The sequence below is a fragment of the Mauremys mutica genome, chromosome 2 (genome assembly GCF_020497125.1).
Source record: "Mauremys mutica isolate MM-2020 ecotype Southern chromosome 2, ASM2049712v1, whole genome shotgun sequence".
Lineage (NCBI taxonomy): Eukaryota > Metazoa > Chordata > Testudines > Geoemydidae > Mauremys > Mauremys mutica.
This window is the reverse complement of record NC_059073.1, coordinates 40,648,914-40,664,824: the sequence shown is the minus strand read 5'-3', so window position 1 is coordinate 40,664,824 and position 15,911 is coordinate 40,648,914. Positions and strand designations below refer to the sequence as shown.

Below are 15,911 nucleotides of genomic sequence, written 5' to 3'. Positions count from 1 at the left end.
GTCCAAGGTCAGTCTTCTTTGACATCCTGTTCCCCTCACCATGACACAATGGGCCAGATTCTCTACTGAAATAGGCCCCTTTGCAAGGCTCAGGCAGAACAAAGGAGATTGAATCTGGCTGTAAATTGCCAGCAGGAAATTCTCCTGGCATAGAAAAACTCCCCACTAGCATAAAGCTGGTGGGAGCCCTATGCCAGCTACTCCCCAAGCCCATCACCAGCAAAGGAATGTTTTAGAAGAAGGGAGGGAGCATGCTGGAGTGATGCTTTGCTACATCCATCCTCTAGGAGCAGGGCCGCCCAGAGGGGGGGGGGCAAGAGGGGCAATTTGCCCCGGGCCCCGCGCCCCGGAGGGGCCCCCGGCCGCACGAGACTGTCTGAAACTCCCCGGCCCCGGCGCCTCAGCGGGCCGTCAGAAGGAGCGGCCCCGGACAGTACAGCAGCGGCCTGAGCGCTGCCGCCTCCCGCTGAGACAGAGCCGCGGGCTAAGGGGGCGGGGCTGAGAGCTCCGCTCCCGCTAGAGCCACGCTGCAGCGCTGTCCAGGGGCAAGGCGCTGAGGCGCCAAGACTCAGGAGATGGGACAGACAGGCGCGGGGGTAACCCGGCCAGGAACATCCCTGGATAGCGCCGCAGCGGCGGCTTGGCTCCCGAGGGGCCGGAGCTCCGCCTCCTTCCGCTGAGTCAGAGCCGCAGCCCGTGCTAAGGGGGCGGGGCTGTGATCTCCAGTCACGCCGTAGCCACGCTGCCGCCGCGCTGTCGAGGGCAGCTGGTGGGCGCCGCGGTGGCTGAGGCTTAGAGACGGGGGGGACCAGGAGAGGCAGGGGTAAGCCGCATGGTGGGGGTGGGGGCAGGGCCGCCCGGGGGGGGGGCAAAAGGGGCAATTTGCCCCGGGCCCCGGGCTCTGCAGGGGCCCCCAAGAGAACAGCTGAGGCTCCCGCCTCCGCCCCTCTCCTGGAGCCCTAGCACATCAAGCGCTGTCTTCAGACGGAAGGGCCCCCCCACCGCCGAAGACCCCGGGCCCCCGGAATCCTCTGGGCGGCCCTGTCTAGGAGACTCAGTACCACTGGTATAAATGACTGCAGCTCCGCAGCTCCTCCAACTCTCATTAGGACAAGAGCAGACCAGCCTTCAAGCTCAGGGAGCCATAACCACCTTCCTGACCCACCCATGTGCCACACCCTCACATCTCCTCCCTGTCCCCCTGCATGCTGAACAGACACCAACCACAGGAGAGGTTCACTGTGTCCTCAGAGCCTGGGCTGAATATTCAGCTGAATCCAGACTTGACTCAGCTGAGGGGAAGAACCACAAAATTGCTGTTTGCAGCTCTTTAGTCCTGGGGCAGTTCTATGCTGTCCCTGTCCCTTCTGGATGCCATTATCCTGGCAGAAGTGTAGGGTACTCTGGCTGTGTCCCCTTCCTCTCTGGAGTGCAAAAGGAGGTGTAGGATGGAAGGAAATGGTGTAGAAGCAGCTCTAGGGCAGTCAATGATTCTTCAGCTCAACATTCCTGGCAGCTTTAGGTCCCTGGAATGGAGTAAAGGTGACTTAGCATGAGCCAGGATCCAGCCCACTGTATTCACTTTAATCTAGTAATCAGCTGGTAAAGGCCACTGCAAAACTGTGTGGTTAAAATGCCCCTTCCCACAAGGGCTATAGTGTCACCTGCACAAGACACATGGTTATTCATGGTCTGAGGGCCAGAGGCCTTAGTCTCTCTCTTGAATTCAGCAAAACTCTGGCGAGATCAAATATATCACTACTACAAGAGACACAAAACCATTTATGGTCATTAAATGCTTAAGGGCACACTATGCAGTGGTGGGGGTGTTAATCCCAATATGCTGTCAAATTACAGGTCCAGTTATTGGATGTTGCTTTTCCAACTTCCCCCTGCACTTTCAGTGGAATGCATTTTCAGCTGCGTTCTTTACTTTCTGTTCTCAACTGCTGTGTGGTTCTGCTGAGCAACATTAAACAGCTGCTGAGTTCCATGCCAGAGGTGGATCCGTTTCAGTTGTAGGTGAACTGATCCATTTCTATCCCTTAACCTTCTTCACAGAGATATGGGTCCAGTAGGCAAAGGATATACATCATGTGATAATTTTTCAGCAAATGGAGGGAATTACTGATTAACTTAGCAGAGGCTGTTGTTGGAAGAGGAGATGTCAATGGAACTGTTTGAGAACTATTTTGAGCCAACAATGACCACCACATTTGCCCACAGAGTAACTGCGCTATCAGCATCACTCAGTACACTGCAAAGCAGCTTTGGATACCTGGAGAAGGAAGGGTGTTACATACAAATAAATTCTAGTCTAAAATAGCAGACAATACAATCCTGACTGGCTGGCACAGTTTTCTATTGGACAACTCAGCTAGAAGGTACACCATATTGCAGTTAGGAGACGATGACAGAGAGAACAGACAGAGAGACGATGACAAGTGTTAGCCATGTTGCTTAATGCAAGACTGGAGGGTGCTCAGACACTGTGGGGATGAGGCCAGTTTAATACCCGAGGCAGGACAGAATGCCTTCAAAAATTCATCAAAACTTTACATTCCGACTGGTGGATTTCAGGACAGGAAACAATTTGTTATTCTGGTTCAGATTTGACTTAGGGTTTACTACATGCTTCAGCTGAGGCATGTAGGTAACACATGTCATGGAGGGGTTTTATCTTTCAATTAATGGCATTATCGTGACAAACTGTATTTAAAAGCCATAAAATATGAGGGGTGCTAGTTATTTAACACGCATTAATTGCTCATGTAGGGTGTTAAAAAAATGAAAAATAATAGTATCAATAAACAGTCTGATTGAGAAGAATTCCAAAGGTGCATTACAAATTAGTTCCACGGACAGGAATCACTTTCCTTGGCAATGAAACACAGCCACCTTTGGAATGGAAAGTGACAGCTGTCCAACTGTGCACAGCAGCACTTCACAGCAGTTTGAGACAGGAAGTGAAGAATACCAAAGCCAGCTGAAACACAATATGCTTTTTCCTCCTTGCATATTTTTTTAAAAAGCTCCATGGTCTATTAGGGCCTGATCCAAACCCTCTAAATCAGGAGGAAGACTCCCACTGAGTCCACTGGGCTATGGATCAGGCACCTCTTTCAGCACGTCATTCAGATGTCATTCAGCACGTCTTTAGAAAAAGTGCATCTGTTTCCTGTGTTGTACTTGACTTTACAGATATAAAATGATCTGTATTATTACTGATTCTTGCTATCAGCAAGTCCAAATTCTAGGCTACTTGAGTGACTAATGCTGGCAGTAATTTCAATTTTCTAATGAATTTACCAAAAGCATGAACAATAATTTTATATTTCAGAGATCTTATGAGGAGTAGTATGCCTACTTTACCTGCTTGTGGGGATCCTACCACAATGGAGCTCTGATCTCAACTGGGGACTACTGCAACACACATGTGAAAGAACAACAACTATAATTCAGCGTAAATTGGTGCATCAAATGCTATAGGGATAGAAGGGCATGTTGCAGCAGGAAAACAACTGACAGGAGGATAAAAAGTGTAAGTTAATTGCCCTAAGGCAAAATTCTGCTCCCAGTTACATATGTGTAATAAATCTGAAGTATCTCCATTGAATTTTTAGTGGAGTTACTCCAGATTTACCTGGATTTAGCTCTGAGTAGAACTGACTGCTTAGCTCTTCCTGCCAGACCCTCTCCTTCCACCCTCTCTGAATGTAAGTTACCTCAGTTTACTCTGATTTACCATTGTGTAATTTAGATGTCTATTTACATCCTCTCTGTATTTAGCCTCACACTTCTCTTGTAACTAGTACAGTTATGCAAAATAAACATGTGTACATAAATGGTCATAACAACTCTCACAACCTCCTGCATTTCACACACCATGGTATGCATTTTAAACTGGCTTCTTAATGCACTTACAAATTTCACCGCTAAAGCGCCAGACACACCAATCACATCATTGTTTCCATAGTAACTACTATACTTCAAAAAGGAAAAACCAGAGGGAGATTAAAAAAAGGTCAAACCTCAAAGAAGTAGCATAAACAAACTATGAGCTGGTGTAAGAGGAGCTAGAAAGTGCTCAGCACTTACTCAGGAAAAACTTTTGGCCATGATCCAATGTCCACTGAAGCCAATGGGGATTTTTCTGTTAACTTTAATGGACACTGGATCAGGGTCCTTAAGACTAATGTGATTATGCCAGCCACGTGGTGGTAACATTGAATTGCATCTCTGCACTCACTTGGCTAGAGAAACTTCAAATGAAAATTTTCAGCTGGTCCCTTATGGATCTAATTAAGTTTTGGAACCAGGCAGCAGACCCACTGGTGTTACTGACCAACCCACTGAAACTAGGAGAGGCCAGTAGAAACCAGCAGAGACCAGCTGAAGGATTCTAAGGGCTTGGCTACACTTACAAATTTGCAGCGCTGCAGCAGGATGTGAAAACACACCCTCTCCAGCGCTGCAAATTGCGGCGCTGCAAAGCGCCAGTGTGGTCAAAGCCCCAGCGCTGGGAGCGCGGCTCCCAGCGCTGTCCGTTATTCCCCACAGGGAGGTGGAGTACGGACAGCGCTGGGAGAGCTTTCTCCCAGCGCTGGTGCTTTGACTACACTTAGCGCTTCAAAGCGCTGCGGCAGGGCTTTGAAGTGCTAAGTGTAGCCACAGCCGTCGAGTTTACTACTGTTACTCACATCTTCTTGTCAACTGTTGAAAATGGGCCATCCTGATTATCACAACAAAAGTTTTTTTTCTCCTGCTGATAATAGCCCACTTTAATTGATTAGTCTCATTAGAGTTGGTATGGCAACACCCATTTTTTCAAGTTCTCTGTGTATATATATCTTCCTACTATATTTTCCACTGCATGCATCCGATGAAGTGGGTTTTAGCCCACGAAAGCTTATGCTCAAATAAATTTGTTAGTCTCTAAGGTGCTACAAGGACTTTTTGTTGATACAGACTAACATGGCTACCACTCTGAAACCTATCTCCTCTCTCAGTGGCAAAGTATTTTTCCTGTGCCTGGAAGACCCATGTGATGATAATTCCTAAGTACAACTGTTCTCTGGACATTTGTTAATGGCATCAGAGATGGCTGATTACTTTGAGGAGTTTGTGATGGACTTAGTCTTTCATTGTTACCATAGGCGGGAAGGCACCTGATGTAATGTATTTCCTGTTCTAGCATCCATGAAGTTATCAGTGCAGGGTAATATTTCTGTCCCAAAAAAGGGCCTTCAGTTTACTGTTTGCTGTATAAATTGCCATTAAATATAGAAAATAAAAATGAAGCCACTGCAAATGTTTACCAGGATGACATTAAAATAGGGTTAAGAAGCCGTTAAAAATGTCAGTATTATAATTTTGTTTTAAAAATGAATTTGACTTCTCTATTCCCATTAAGTCAATGTTTCCGTGCCCGAACCCTATGGCTAGTCAGTCATGCATTCAGTTTTGTGTAAATCATTCCTAACGTACAAGCAGAGCTGTTTATTGGCTAGAAGGAAATAAATGTGTAACTGGGGATTTTATTCATTACGCAAGCAATACTGCTGAATTCAGTCTGGATTAGTCACTTGGGTATGGATTATATGCAGAATAAGGGCTGCAAGAGCAGGCTCTGAACCTACAATTTCCATCTACCATAGAAGTTTTTCTAAAAATTGCTTGAGAAGTAATCAAAATCACTCAACTGTTAAATCCCTTTCAAAAAATACCATTTAGTGCAATTCTCAGTGACATAAAAATAAACAAAACAGACCTAACCTAAAGGAGCTATTAAGATGTTTCATTTTGGGAAATCAGCATTGTTCAACATCATAGAGCAGCAAAACCAGGCCCAGCATCTGATCTTAAAAAGCCGGTTATGAAATACAGTTCTGAGAAAATAAAAAGTGTGTCTCCAAATTGGGCTTTGCAAGCAGGTGACGGGAAACCACCCTGTCCCTGAATGAAAAGCTGCTGGGCTGATGATTTGCAACCAGTAAAAAGTTTGCCAATTTATAAATTATCACAAGACTAAGAATAGTTTATGGTGATTAAGAACAGAAAACCTTGCCTTTAAACGAGGATCCCAAGAATTCATAAGATTTTCAAAATGCTCTTTAACCGTTACAGGGTTTGAACTGTATTATCCACATTAAAAAACAAACAAAACAAACAAACAGGGCCCCCTCCCCCAAGATTTCACAGGATGCTCTAATTGAGACCCCTGGCCTTTCAGACCTTTTTCATATATTGCAACTATATATTTATATTCAAGGCCAAGACAAAAAAGTTACTCATAAGTTATTTGCTCCGCTAATGCACACAAATGTTTGTGGTAAATTGACAGGGAGCTCATCTTGGTGACTGCTCCAAAAATATTGCCTTAGTCTGTGAAGCAGCACCCTGCACATCTTACATCTGGCAAGAAACAAGAGTGCAAGTGCCTTTAGCATACAATTTTGCTACATATTTACCGAATATCAGTATATTCAATAGCATGGGAGCATTGTGGGTTCTGATCTCAGTCACATCTGGAGTTAACACCATTGACCTTGGTGGAGTTAATCTGGATTTACACTGGGGTAACTGAGGTTAGAACCTGGCATACTGATGATCGCTTATTTTTCATTTTGTGAAAGAAAATTATTTGAGTAACAATAGTCTCAAACCCAAAGCAAAACTGAGTGGATTCTTACTCACAGTTAACACCGCACACCCTGTTCTTGTGAAGAACAGGAAATTTCCAGCTTGGAAATCCCCTTGCACCAATGCCACATCCATCTTCATGAAAAACGTGTGCACCACCACATGTGAGAGAATTCTGACAGGCCCATCTGCTACGAACGTCAGGGAGTCACTCCTTTAAACAGTTAACTTAGCTGAAAGAGCAAAAATATTTTCTGGAGTAAGCATTTAAAAAATATATAACAATCTACAAAATAGAGATAAGGTGGGTAAGGTAATATCTATTATGGACCAACTTCTGGCAGTGGAAGGGACAAGCTTTTGATCCCAACAGGAGTTGGTCCAATAAAAGATATTACCTCGCACACCTGGTCTCTCTCATATCCTATGCCCAACACGGCTACAGCAACACCGCAAACAGTCTGTAATGTTCATATTTGCCCAGCTGACAACTAAGATGTAAACACACACCTCAAGAGAGAGCCTTAATTCAAGCTAATTCAAGCCTTCACCTCCCCTAAGCCCCACTGGGACATGGTTTGGGGTAGGGGTTTTCCACTTAACAAAGCAAGAAAAAACTAGAATTCCCCAAGGAATGCCTCAGAGTGCATCTAAACCCAGCTGTTTCCAGATTGGCAGCTCCACTGGGGCTAGTGAAAGTGGGAGCTCTAATGTAGACAAAGCATATTTGTCAAAATGCTGGCACCCTGTCTACCCTAGAGCTTCCACCACTGTGGTCACTGGGTAGAGCTGCACTGGTGGTGGCAGTGGTAGAAAACGTTAGGGCAAAGAAGCCTCCTGGAGCCATAGCACATAGTAAAATAGCAGTGAGCACTATTGACCCATTACTGCCACCAGCACTTCTAGTTCACTTTATTCCTTCTCTCTCTCTTTCATTTATTTCCTTCGATAGTTCTCATTTTTTCTGATTTCTGCTGCATTTTGCTTACATAAAACTTTTCTTTACCTTCCTTTTCTAATACCCGGAGAAGTGCTTCAATAGATGCCGAGAGCCACCTGCTCCTGCACAGGGACAGCATAATGGATGAACAGGTTCTGCACAACAGAGCCCTACTCTGTGTGAACTCCCAGGCTGGCAAAGAAGGTGAGATATGGGCAGGGGCGGCTCCAGGCACCAGCACGCCAAGCTGCCGCCGAATTCGCGGGACCGGGGACCTCCTGCAGGCAAGCCGCCAAAGGAAGCCTGCCTGCTGTGCTTGGGGCGGCAAAATGCCTAGAGCCGCCCCTGGATATGGGTGGGATGGGGAAAAGAATAAGTGGCGGCAATAAGGTCCATAACTAAGCTAATCCTCACCCTGGGGGATGGGCATAAAGGCCCTTGGAGGTTACTCCATTTATTGGATTGGAATAACCTGTGTAGAGTAGCTCTCAGCTGCTCTGGCTCCTTGCTTCTGTCACATGCACACTCAGCACTTAGCCTGATTACTCAGGATGGGTGCTGGGCTTACAATTTGGCCCTTCAGGCATTGTCATTAAGAAGACAGTGACTTGCTAAGGGTATGTCTACATTACAGGGGCTACAGTAGCACAGTTAGGGGGCTGCAGGAAGTAGCATAGATGCTTCCTACAACAGAAGGCATTTTTCTGTTGATGTAGTTAATCCACCTCTCTCAGAATTCTTCTATCAACCTACCTCCTGCTATAGCAGGGGTTAGGCTAACCTAATATCTCACAGGGTGTGAAATTTTTCAGAGCCCTGAGCGACATAGGTCAATCTGATTTTGAGGTGTCCACCAGGCCTACGAAAGGAGAAATGCCCAGTGAGATGTTTCAAAGCTGTATTCCATGCTGTGTACATTCTGTGGGTGCAGTATTTATCTCCAGCATGAAAGCTCTCTTTCGGCTCTGCACAGTACCCACCACAAAGAACCAGGAGTGCATTAACCAGAACACCTCTCACTTCCTAGGCTCAGGCAAAGCCAGGAGCACTGACCCCAGGAAGGGCTGCCCTCCCAATAAATAAATCTGGAATTACAAGACACATACGAAGCCTCCACAACACACATTCACTTAATTTTGTTCCCAATTCCTGTTCCTTATATTCATTTCAATATAAGGTCTCCTGAACCTGGAGTTTGCTTGCCTGTTTTTGGCCTCAATCCTGTATCAGGGTCCATTAGTGTGCATCTGGCACCTGTGTCAAGTCCCACTGAAGTCAATGGGACTCCACATGGGTGCATGGGGGTCTAATATAGGGGGTTCTAATGCATGATCTGGGCTTCTGTCTGCAAAGGTTCATACATACTTTTGCAGACAGAGGTGGGGGGAGCCCTCTCTACTCATCCATCATAGAGCACTCTTTTCCTCTGCTCCATGGGACACGGGTGACAGGAGCCTCCCTCGCAGGGCCCACTGCTCCAGCATGTGCATGTGCCCTAAAGGCCATGCCACTAGCAGTGGCTGGGGAATGAAGGGCCTCATGAGCAGAAGCAACAGCAGCAGGCTATCCTCCCTTGGCTGCCTTGAAGATTGGGATCAGCAGCAGCCAGGGCTACCTTCCTCCCTGCCTAAGGATCAGCAGCAGTAGGGCCCCTGGCTGCAGGTACTTACCTGAGCCCCTGGATCTGTAGGGACCTTTTGTGGAGCAGAGCCTTGTGCTGCTGGCAATCTGCTCCACATGCTCTCTCCTCCAGCTGCATGTCATGTTGTGACCAGATAACCCCAAGGCTGGGCATCCTTGGCACAGCCCTGCTGTGCCTTGGGGTTAATCCACCACTGCTGCTGGATTTGAGAAGCAACATAAATGCTTGCCTTTAAGGCACCCTCTCATAGAATTGGAAGGGATCTCAAGAGATCACCTAGTCCAACCCCCTGCTCAAAACAGGACCAATCCCCAAATGGCCCCCTCAAGAAGTGAACTCACAATCCTGGGTTTAGTAAGCCAATGCTCAAACCACTGAGTTATCCCTCCCCCTTTCCAGCTGCTCTTCCAGCTAAAATACAAACACTGAGGGGACAAAGTTCAAGAACTGAACAAGGAGGAAAACAAAACACAAGTGGCGAATGAAGAGCTGAGTGGTCCCATTTGAACTTGGCTTAGGTTCAAGTTAAGCAGATGAAAGAGAGCTTCTGATCCAATATATTAATGTTAAAAATGGAAGTGGAAATTATGTATTGGGATACTTATTTATAGAACCTGACATCTTAAACTCATTCTGTACACAACAGTTCAGACCCAGAAGACTTTCCACCCCAACTTTCCATCTCAGTAATGTCACGTTCAAGGTTTTCAGTCCATTTTGTTTAAACAGCTGCAGCGCTGTTACAAGAAGAGTGCACAATAAAATTTTATAAATCTTGGCAAAAAAATATCTGATTCTGTTTAGGTTTCCTGTTAGAAAACTGAGCATGTTTTGCTCATTGCAGCAGTAATAGCTCCAGTAAAGTGACACTTAAAGGCCTGCATCTGGAAGAATGAAAATGGAAAGATTTCCCAAGAAATATAGTCTTTTCTGCCAGCAACAGGTCTGAGTCTGTCCAGCTTGCTTCTTTGGAATGTCTGTAGTGTTTAAGGACGTTGGCTAATCTTTCTTCGGCTTTATGCTCACCACTTTTTGATCTTACTCTTCAGCGTTCTTCTTTCAAGTGCCAAAGAGACACACTGGAGCTCAGATTCTATTACTGTTTTTATCACTGGAAACCAGAGAAAATTAATTTATATACAACACTTTTCAGGCAGCAAACATGCTCTATTTTGTGCATAAGTGACACTAAACAGTGGCCAGTGGTCCACGGACCACTTGCTGAGGGTCCACGCAGAGATGGCAGGCTATATGATGCGGATTGCACCTCCTTTCTTCACAGCTTTTTCTACGTGTGTCATTACAGGGAAGAACCTGGCTGCCTGTAGAAGCAGCCACAGGAATGTTGTATGAATGTGATTGAGAGAGGAAGTGGCCCATAGAAATGAGAATAGAAGGGTAGGGCCTCCATCAGCAAACCTCCACCTTGATGGGGGGGAAAGTTACATAGCAAAGCCATTTAAAGGGCCTTTCAAAATTACGTAGAAGGGATCAGTGCTTCAGCTTTCTGCATCAATATTGTTATTTCACTGCTAGAAGACACTATATATACTCAAGTATCAGGAGGTAGCCATGTTAGTCTGTATCCACAAAAACAACAAGGAGTCCGGTGGCACCTTAAAGGCTAACAGATTTATTTGGGCATAAGCTTTCATGGGTAAAAAACCTCACTTCTTCAGATAAATCTGTTAGTCTTTAAGGTGCCACCGGACTCCTTGTTGTTTTTACTATATATACTGTGTGCTACTGCTACACAAGGCATGGGCTCCTCTGCTGTGATTCACGGAGCATTGCTGTAAAAAGTTCTAAAGCAACGTTTCAGCAAATGGTACAGACATATGTTCAGAAACTAAAATAAGGGCCGACAGCTTTTACTAGTCCATTGCTCGGGGCATTTAAAACGACACTGGACAATACACTAGTAAACGTACTGGCTCCAAATCTGGCTTCTGCTGTGGTTCCTTTATGCTGTGTCTTAGGGTTGCCAGGTGTCCAGTTTTGGACCCGAATGTCTGGTCGAAAAGGAACCCTGGTGGCTCGTGTCGGAACCGCTGACCAGGCCATTAAAAGTCAGTCACCAGCACAGCGGGGGCCTGGGACTAAGGCAGGCTACCTACTTTCTCTGGCTCCACGCTGCTCCTGGAAATAGCCTCCAGTCCCTGTGGCCCATAGGTGCTGGCCAAGGACTGGGAGGCTCTGCACGCTGCCCCCGCCTTGAGAAATGGCTCCGCAGCTCCTATTGGCTGAGAACTGCGACCAATGGAAGCTGAAGGGGGTGGCTCCTGCAGGTGCAAAGGCAGCGCGCATTGTGCAGAGCCGCCTGGCTGTGCCTCCACTTAGAGGCCACAGGGACCTGGTGGCCGCTTCCTTGGAACCAGTTCTTATTGCCCCAGCTCTCCAGCCAGGCCACTCCTCCAAGTTCAGTCCCCTTCTGGGGTAACGAAGTTAAACAAATGGTTGGCCCTCTGCAGGGTCTTCAGACCCGTCCTGGAGCTCTTTAAATTCTAGCCCAAAAGTTATCCCCTTCTCAGAGCTTTGACTACTCTGCCAGTGGCTGGTGGGGGGACCCAGAGCCACACAGTACTCCAGATCCCAACCCAGGGACCATACAAATAGCAGCCATGTTCTGCTTTTTTTAATAATTGCTGCTGCTCTTCCCTAGGCTGATCCCCAAGTAGCCCCTTCCTCTTCACTAGGATTGCCAGGGGTCCAGTTTTTGACTGGAACACCCAGTTGAAAAAGGATCCTGGTGGCTCTGATCAGCACTGCTGACTGGGCCGCTAAAAGTCTGATGGGCGGCACAATGGGGCTAAGGCAGGCACCCTGCCTTCCCTGGCTCCGTGCGGCTCCTGGGAGCTGTTGGCATGTCTGGCTCCTAGGTGCAGGAGCGGCCACACGGGCTCCACGCGCTGCCCCCACCCCAATTGCAGCCAATGGGAGCTGCAGGGGCAGCACACGCAGGTGCAGGCAGTGCCTGCAGACATGGGCAGTGCACATGGACATGGGCAGCACACAGAGTCCCCGGGCCCCTCTTCCTAGAAGCTGGACATGCCAGCTGCTTCCGGGAGTCACCTGAGGTAAGCGCTGCCCTGCCAGAGCCTGCACCCTGAACACCTTCCCACACCCCAACCCACTGCTCCAGGTTGGAACCCCGTCCCGCACACACTCTCCCACAGCCCACACCCCAACCCCCTGCCACAGTCCTGAACCCCCTCCCACACTCCAAACACCTTGGCTCCAGCCCTGAGCCCCCTCCCACAGCCCACACCTCCTCCTGCACCCCAACCTTCTGCCCCACTCCTAAGCCCCTTCTGCACCCTGCACCCCCTCCCAGAGCCTGCACCCTACACCCTCTCCCACACCTCAACCTCCTGCCCCAGCCCTGAACCCCCTGATGCCTCCAAACCCCTCATTCTCGGCCCCACCCTGGATCCTGCACCCCCTGCCCCAGCCTGCTGAAAGTGAGGGTGGGGGAGAGAAAGTGATGGAGGGAGGGGGGATGTAGTGAGTGGGGGTGGGACCTCAGACAAGGGGCAGGGCAGGACAGGACAAGGGCGGAGCCTCAGGGAACGGGCAGGGCGAGGGTGTTCAGTTTTGTGAGATTAGAGATTTGGCAACCCTACTCGTCATCCTGACCTCAGGGCTGAAGTTCTTCCTTACAGGATGCCAGTGCCACCAGAACCTGTCTTTTGGTTCTCCCTTGAGCTCCAGCAACAAGAAGCACCTTCAGTGCTTACCCCTCCCACCCTGCAACACCTTTTATTTGAGCCTGCTGTGCACTGATTGGCTGCTTTCCTGTAGCCTTTCTAGGCAGGCTACCTTCACTGCTCCTTTTCTGAGGTGGGGTGTGGTAGGACCATGAGGCCTTCAGTGGGGGGCCTCAAAGGGCCTGATACACCCCATCACATACCTCTCCCCACAGAAAGGATTGGGGTGGAGGTACTATGGAGGGTAACATCCTTTCCTATCCAATCTTGCCCTGATTTCACGGGGTCTACTTTCCCAGGCCTCTTTGCCTGGAAAGATTTTTTTTAACTTCACCTGGCTTGTCCGGGTCTTCTCGCTGTTGGCAGTGTCTGCCCTGGTTAGTCAAGGTCTTTCTATCTGTACCTGGAAAGCTTTCACAATCTTTGCCCCCTTTAGTCTGGGTTCTCTCTCCCAGACCTGTCCGGAGAGTTTTTCCAGTTTCTGCCCTGCTTAGGATCTTCTCTCTGGCCTCTCTGCCTGGACAGTGTTTTTGTTGACTCCAGTAGCTCTATCAGCTCATTGGTCTTTAGGAGGGGGGCAATAAAACAGGCCCATATGACCTCTTTCCCCGCCCTGGACCCCTGTTGCCTACCCAGCCCTCTTCTTGAGCCTCTCTCTGTTGGAGAAGTCTTGGCTGAGTCCCCACGCTAGGTTGTTCAATGGGTAGTTCAGCCTGGGTTCCCAAAGTATCCTGCTGCACCCCAGGCTCTGCCTGGGTCTCTGCTGTACCCCGCTGACCTCTCTGGGCTTATTCTTCCTGCAGGGCCCAGCATTGTTTCCTCTGCCCCTTTGCTTCCATCTGAACCCGGGCTAACTCTTGTTCTATCCTGACAAGTTTGCTGATTTTCCCCCGTGAGGTGCTTACTTCGTCCAACTCCTGTTGGCACTTCCTAAACTGGTCCCTCAAAGCTTAGGGAAAACCATGTTCTCAGTCCCCTTTGCCATCTTTACCCTGGCTCCCAGCCCCTTTACTTCCTTTCCCAGTTGGTCCCGAACCCCTCTAGTCCTGGGCCACTGACCTAGTCCCTCCTGCATGAGGGCTGAGAAACCCACCCAGTCTCTCCCTAAAACCATAGGTGCTGGAACCAGGGGTGCTTCTGCACCTCCTTGGCTTGAAATGGTTTCCATTATATACAGGATTTACAGTTTGGTTCAATGGCTCTCAGCAACCCCTCTACAAAATTTGTTCCTGCACCCCTGCCTAGAACTATGGTCCAAGACAGGCCCTTGACCACCCCAGCACAGTCAAGCTCCCCAGCCCTGCACTTCCAGCTCAATTTCTGCAATGGGGTAGACACAGGTCTCGCCATGTGTATAGGAGATACATACTGGGAGGTGTTAGTCCAGGCTATTTAACCTCACCTGGTTTTCCTGGACCAAGGTGAACCCACAGCCTGAGTCTACAAGACCCTTAACTGTGGTCCCTCTAACCCTACCTGCTACTACCCATGGTGAGGCCACCCTGACTTTCGGAGTAGATCTGTGGATTATTTTTTTTACAGTCCACATTATTTTCCCATTTCTTGTACAGGGTATTTTTAAATTAAAGAGGAATTTCTTGAAGATCTGAAAAACACATTGGCCACTTCACTTTCATTTCTGCAGGAATTATAGCTTGTTACCCCTTAATTATGGTACCTCAGAGATTCCCAATCCATGCTAATGGACTGTAATACTGCCATCTCACCATACTTATTAGAGGATTTGCTGTATTTGAAGGCAGAAGTGTCTTTTAGCCTCCTGTTTCTTTCTGAGAGGAACCAAATCACAACTGTCTTCCTAAAATTCCTTAGTTGCTTAATTCTTACTTACTATGGTGATGGATGCTCTATTAATATCTAACCTAGACACACATTTTTAAATGGCTACTACAGATACACAAAATTATTTTGTTAAGACATCATCATAATAATAATAATTGGAGATATACCACTCTCCTAGAACTGGAAGGGACCTTGAAAGGTCATTGAGTCCAGCCCCCTGCCTTCACTAGCAGGACCAATTTTTGCCCCACATCCCTAAGTGGTCTCCTCAAGGATTGAACTCACAACCCTGGTTTTAGCAGGCCAATGCTCAAACCACTGAGCTATCCCTCCCCCCTGTGGCACCACTCATACCACAGAAAATCACTGTCAAGACTATGGGAAATCCTGGTTTATCTCAGATTTCTGCTACACTTTGATTTAAAAAAATCTGGGAGTGCCCAATTTCCTAGCTATAGATAATACTGATCTTACAATTAATTGCATTTGTTCCCTTTCATCATACATTTCTAAGTATCTTTTCATATGAGCCTCTCTAGGCACTGTACATAGACAGACACAAAACACAAATTCAGTTCAAGCACTGGAAAGGCTGAAGACAAAAATCTCTGGGATTTAACTGTAAGCAGAGATACTAATTAGCTCTGTCAGTAGGAAAGGAGTTTCATAACATTAGGGTTCAACCAGCAAAGGCTCTTGCACCATCAGTCTCAAATCTGTATTTAAACTCTGTTAATCAGTTCACAGGGGTGTGCAGGATACAACACAGTGCAAGATGGTCACATTTTTTCTAGGAAGCTTTTTCTATGGTGACAGAAGTGTGATCATTTGTACCAATGTTTAACCTCTGTGTAGCATTATCAATCACTTAGGAGTTTTCACAAGGTATATTCTCGATGACCAGTCTAAATGAATTAATTGTTTATAATGGAGGTAAAATCATAAAGGAGCACAGAGCTTTCCATAGTATATCACTAGTCACAAAAGGCTTTCTTAGTGACCTGATCAAAATATGGATCAAGGGATAATTTAGGTAAATATTAACTCCTTAATTCCTCGAGGTGGGAGCTGGCTATAGAAATAAGATTAGCACTTCAGGGGCGGGGGGGAGGGGAGGAAGGGTGGCAGTGAGGAGAATGTCAGTTGTTATAATTAGGCTTCAGCTAACCTTTAGACA

The 15,911-nt window shown here is 47.4% G+C and overlaps 1 long non-coding RNA gene across 1 annotated transcript; it reads right to left on the bottom strand.

Moving 5' to 3' along the window:
- Positions 1 to 1,185: 1,185 nt before the first annotated feature.
- Positions 1,186 to 6,869, bottom strand: LOC123364080. Its single transcript, XR_006576991.1, has 3 exons — positions 6,697 to 6,869; positions 3,373 to 3,423; positions 1,186 to 1,526 (listed from the first exon to the last, which is right to left on the bottom strand). It is a non-coding gene; the product is annotated as an uncharacterized LOC123364080 (long non-coding RNA).
- Between the last annotated feature and the right edge of the window lie 9,042 nt (positions 6,870 to 15,911).